The following is a 6,000-nucleotide window of genomic DNA, read 5'->3' as shown; positions in this document are numbered from 1 at the left end:
CGACCTGCTGCGTCTTAACCAGAGCCCCTTTTGCCACCACTTTTCAGAGTTCCTGAAAGGCCTTCACAGCTACCGTAGCGGTCCCAGGGCCCTCGATGTCCCCACTGTACTTCACCCTTACAGGGAGTCCCCTACTTTGGCTGTCCAAACTCCGTGGACCAGGGGATGGAATTAATTTTTCCATACACGTTTTTTATTTACAATATCCTGCACTGGTCGAATGCCCTCTAACATTTCATTTATTTTCCCTGTTGCTGTTTATTCCCTTCTTGAATATCTGTAGGCCTACAGATTTTGGAAAAGGATCATACACTACCCCTGGTAAACTGTTCTACTCCTTCACACCCTTCCCAATGAATTAAAATTTACCCCAATCGCTTCTGCTAAAATTCCTTCTAATTTTATACTTGTGGTCAGTCCTGCCGATATAATTATTTTCCAATTGAAGCCTCTCACGGATTTCTCCCCAAGCTTCTTCTCCTGTATAGGCTCTATATAATCCTATAAGTCTAGTTTTCTCCCTTCTCTTACTTAAAGTTTCCCACCCAAGTTCCTTTAACATTTCTGATACACTAGGTACTCTTTCTCCTGAAATTCCCTGTTACAAATCTTGCTGCTTTCCTCTGCACACTATCTATTTCTTTTATTAGGTATTCTTGGTGAGGATCCCAAACACTTTTTGCATATTCCAATAATGGACGAACCATACTTAAGTAACTTTTTTCTTTTAATTCTCTGTTGCATCCTTTACGTAGCCTCATTGTGACATGTAACGATCTGTATTCTTTCCCAACAATGTCATCAACATGACCCTTCCAGTGCAAATTACTTTCAAATCTCACACCTAAGTATTTGCACTTACCATCTTTTGGGATAACTACCTCATCCAAAGTATATTCAAATTCAATTTTAAAGCTCCTGTTTGTAAATGTTGTAACAGTTGATTTGCCTCCATTAACCTTCATATTATTTTCTTCAACCCATTGTTGGATACTTTCTAGGTCCCTTTGTAATTCTGAACAATCCTCAGTGTTATTTATTTCCTTATAAACAATTATATCATCTGCATACAATCTTATTTTTGATGTTATATTGTTCCCTAAATCATTTGTGTATATTAAGAAAAGTAACGGACCGATTATACTACCCTGTGCAATTTCCTTCCAAACTTTCTCTTCCTTCTCTTCGAAACTCTTTTTTTGGAATACCGGTACTTACATTTATAAACTACCTGAAAAAGAGATCATCAAATTCTATCAAATCAAACTAAAAAATATTTATGTTTAAATGCTTAAAAACTTGAAAAGTGGAACTTACCTTAATAAAGTTCTCACTTCTCTCGACATGTTCTTTTTTAACTTTCAGTGACAAAATACACAAATAAAGAAAACTTATCCCAGCCGTATGTGTAGAACTGTAATTATTATTCACTGAAAATATAACACAGATAAAAATAATTCAATGGTTGATATGATGACATCATTCATACGATGAAAGGATGGTTGTCACTTTGTTGAATCATGGCGACAGGACCATGTTATTAGCCTTAATCACTAACTTGAATTAAATATAACGTTTACGTACGTCTTACGACACTACGCTTATATTATTATATATTTCATTCACAAATATTAACCCCACTGTGGGCCGATGCACAGTAACCATAACGATAATATTGTTATATAGAGTCCCTCACTGTCACTTCGCCCCGAAGCACCCAAGACCCACGCTCCCTCCAACCACCCTTACTTCCGAGTGGATGGCATTCAATTCATTATACTGAAGGGTGCTGCCATCTGAGCACTTCATGTTTGTAGCGAGCCATTGGGGGACGGCTAACGAGCTACTATTAGCTGATTGATGTTTATGAATCGTGTTCTTTATTTTCTTTCAAAAATCTGACAACCTTATGACCATTAGTCACGTGACCAGATGGCATGGATAACAATTCCATATAATTTTAAAGCTGAAACAATGAAGATAATCACTCAGTACGATCGTTTGTTCTAGGCTAGTTACAAAACAAGGACTCTTACCTGATCATGGGTAGTAACAGTACCGAGCAGTGCGTGCTGCTTATCCATGTTTTTGGTAAAATATGCCCTACGCATCTGAATTTTATGCGGAATTTTAACACAAATTTGGTGTCAAATGACCGACTCGATAGTAATTCTTTCAGTTCATAAGCGATTGTATTTTTGTAGTTACGTTTACCCGAGAAGAGCGCTGTTATGACCCTTTCTATTTTATTCTATAAATTATCATGTAAGATTACATACGCATTTGGCAAATGAGACTCATCACTACTGATGTCAGTTTTTCATATCATTGTCTCTTATCAGTAGCGTACCTTTCTTCGCAAACTATTAAGAGTGGCCCCTTTCGTCAGAGGTATTGAAATTTATATCAGGTTGCAAGTGCATAATTAGTTTATTTGGTGCAATATGAGCAGAAATTCACCCAGAAACGGTAATGCTGTAATGTAACAAGGTGAGCGTACTTCCTGATTAAACATGAAAATACGCGACACTTCTAGCTCCGATAACAGACCGAGGAAATATTGACGTGTGGTAAGAATCTGAATGTCAAGCTGCTTGTACTGTATTGTTTATGAAAGAATATGTTTAAAATACTGTATCAAGTGGAAAATATGTCAGATTGTTGACGAATCGGACAGTTTGCAACTTTTTCACATTATTTTTTGTGTTTGTTTCTTCTGTCACCAATAATAACCTATAACCTTCAACAACTCAGTGTGTGGTATGAATGTTGGAAACTCAAATGTGGGAGTTCCTTTTTTTTTTTTTTTTTTTTTTTACGTCACACCCATGTTGCAGTACTGTGACATCTACGAAAGTTTGAAAATTCATTTCAGTTTATTCAAGAGTGGCCCAGAATATGTTTTCTTCATAATATATACTAGTGAAAGGTAGTAATATATTATTTATATAAGTTAGCTCCATGTATATATTTGTGCCGTTTAATTATTGTGTAACGTATAGTGCAAGGAGGTTAGGGTCGATAAAATGCTTATCATTTGATTAATTTCGAAGTGTACGAATGTTAGGTTGTTCTCCTCTTTTCCTTTTTAAAACTGACGTAAGTCTAACTTTAAATGTGACTCATTTACATTTGTATTAAAACTGCAATGTAAATAGTAGATTAATGAATGAATGTATATTTGGAATACATTGAAATATTTATTATTATCTGAAGTAATGCATAGTGTAATGTGGCATTAATGTATCAACCTACTTATAATTCATTACCTTAATCACCATTAAACAGAACTCGAATATATGGAATGCCTGGCTTTATTCTCACCATTGATTATCCTTTGTTAGAGCATGATAAACTTAGATATTCAGAATGTTTCCACACTAATATACATTTAAATTTATAGTAGTGGTGGACAATTTTTTGGCCTTATGTTTCATTAGTGTGCAGAAAACGTTATAAAGTTGCAAAGTGTAGGAAATTACAATGTAGAATTCTTTGTTCTGTCTGATTGTTTGTACCTACATTTCACAGTTAATTTATTTTTATAAAAAGTACCTTTTGATAGAAAGGCTTTGTTGGTCTTTTCTGTGAAGTCTCAAAGTTAAGCATGTTAAGCCTTAGGCCTTGGCTGTAGATGTTTCTGGCAATACATAGCATATTCTATCCTCTTACGTTTAGAGTTTAAGTGAATTCCTAAAAGTCATAGTGTTTACATAGAATTCAAAGTACCGGTAGCTAAAGATTTGATTAGGAACCTTTATCCAAGGATGCAGCATTCTTGTACTAAAAGTATGATATTCACCCATCTAATGGCATTGTCAGTTGCAATACGTCTATTGACTTAATGTTGCGTGACCTTCAAGGTGGTGTATCTGGATCATTTGTTCCATTCTCGTCAGGCTTGATCCAAGATCATCGTTAACGAGAGTGATGTACACTTACTCTGCCCTTAGAGCCACAGGGTTACCATGGCTGTATTTAATTTTCTGTCCACAGGACATTCTATTTGGTGAAGAAAACTACAAATTTTGAGTGTGCAATAAGAAAAATTTAGCCAACCTATTTTTGCAACTTGAATGCAATATTCTATGTAGGTATAGACTATTTATAAAAGGACCATTTTTGAGTTTGGTGTTGATAAGTACTGTAATGTGAAAGAGTTAAGGGACTCTTGGTATTTTTTTTTTCAATACATTACTATGCTACTACACAAGTGATGCTTGTAGCACACTTGTAACCAGGCAAGTTGGCTGTGCGGTTAGAGGCGCGCGGCTGTGAGCTTGCATCCGGGAGATAGTGGGTTCGAATCCCTCTGCCGGCAGCCCTGAAGATGGTTTTCCGTGGTTTCTCATTTTCACACCAGCCAAATGCTGGGGCTGTAGCTTAATTAAGGCCACGGCCGCCTCCTTCCAGCTCCTAGGCCTTTCCTCTCCCTTCGTCGCCAAAAGACCTATCTGTGTCGGTGCGACGTCAATCCACTAGCAAAAAAAAACAAAAAAACAAAAAAAAAAACTTGTAAACTGTAAGAATTTTAATTGATTAGTTTGTAGGAAAACAGGGTCATAAGTGATTTACAATTTTCTCTCTACGAAAGTGGAAGCCAGTTGATAATAAATTTAAATCATCGACTGATATGATTATAACTTCATATTTCAAACTGTCAAAACATGGATGCGAGACCTGCAGGTGTGATTGTCAGTGATTATGTTGTTAGCTTTGTACCGACAACAGCTGTTGTTTCAATTTTGGTCAGTGTTTGTGAGCGATGGGGCTGCCTAGCTTAGACAGTGAAGGAGTGTCCCGATCACTCAGTAGGACATGAATTCAGGTCTCATTCAGGAAGTCAAGAAATTTAGACATGAGACTTCTATGTGCAGAGAGGCGCAGGGTCCTGGGATTCGCTCAGAATTGAACTGAGTACCTGGTTAACTCCTGGGGGCGAGTGTGGCGGGGCATAGGGCTAACCATTCTATCCCACCCAGGGCTGAGGTAATAGGTAGTTGAAGCTAAGTCTGTAATTCTTCTTCTTCTTCTTCTTCTTCTGCCGGGTCCGGTGGCTCAGTCGGTTGAGGCGCTGGCCTTCTGACTCCAACTTGGCAGGTTCGATCCTGTCTCAGTCCGGTGGTGTAGTAAGTGGTCCTGAGAGTCGGGATACCAGTTGCTATGGAATGGGAGTGAGCATCTCGGACATATTCTGAGGCGTGGCCCTCCTTGTGCTCAGGCGGCTAGGACTATACAATCCACCGGTGGTCCATAACCCGTTAGAGGAGAGATCCTCACTTGGACTATGTGCAAGTAGGGTAGCATCCTGCTTCATGAATCTACCGAGCTCAGAACATTTTAAGCAAGCCTCGGACCTATGGGAGTAACGGAGTTCCACTCCCATTCGACAGGCGAGGGACTCCCTGGAAACAACTTGGTGAACGAAATGGAATTCGATGGGGAGCTATCAATATTAATGGGGCTTATGGAAGAAAGAAAGTAGAACTGGCTGAGTCAGCAAAGAGGATGAATCTGGATGTGCTAGGAGTAAGTGTTATTCGGGTAAGGGGAGATAATGAGGAAGAGATAGGAGATTATAAAGTGTACTTGACGGGTGTTAGAAAGGGAAGGGCAGAGTCTGGGTTAGGGCTCTTTATCAGGAATACCATTGCATGCAACATAGTTTCTGTTAGGCACGTAAATGAGCGAATGATGTGGGTAGATTTGTCAGTTGGAGGAATTAGGACTAGAATTGTGTCTGTGTATTCACCATGTGAGGGTGCAGATGAGGATGAAGTTGACAAGTTTTATGAAGCATTGAGTGACATCATGGTCAGGGTCAACAGCAAGGATAGAATAGTGCTAATGGGCGATTTCAATGCAAGAGTTGGGAATAGAACTGAAGGATACAAAAGGGTGATTGGCAAATGTGGGGAAGATATGGAAGCTAATGGGAATGGGAAGTGTTTGCTGGACTTCTGTGCTGGTATGGGCTTAGCTGTTATGAATACATTCTTC

General features: G+C 38.5%; 1 protein-coding gene across 3 annotated transcripts in view; it reads left to right on the top strand.

The window, feature by feature from the left end:
* Window positions 1-2,330: 2,330 nt before the first annotated feature.
* The window catches only part of Pak3 (p21 (RAC1) activated kinase 3), a 184,661-nt gene continuing 180,991 nt past the window's right edge, over window positions 2,331-6,000 (top strand). The window contains exon 1 of one of the 3 annotated variants that reach the window (XM_067141190.2): window positions 2,331-2,570. The gene's annotated coding sequence lies outside the window, so the exon portion shown is untranslated. Of the gene's footprint in view, window positions 2,571-2,681; window positions 2,930-6,000 lie in introns of those variants that run through there. The other 2 variants (XM_067141191.2, XM_067141189.2) reach the window with 2 other exon arrangements.

This window comes from Anabrus simplex, chromosome 2 (assembly GCF_040414725.1).
Source record: "Anabrus simplex isolate iqAnaSimp1 chromosome 2, ASM4041472v1, whole genome shotgun sequence".
Lineage (NCBI taxonomy): Eukaryota > Metazoa > Arthropoda > Insecta > Orthoptera > Tettigoniidae > Anabrus > Anabrus simplex.
The sequence above is the reverse complement of the archived record's forward strand: the minus strand, read 5'-3'. Positions and strand labels throughout refer to the sequence as shown.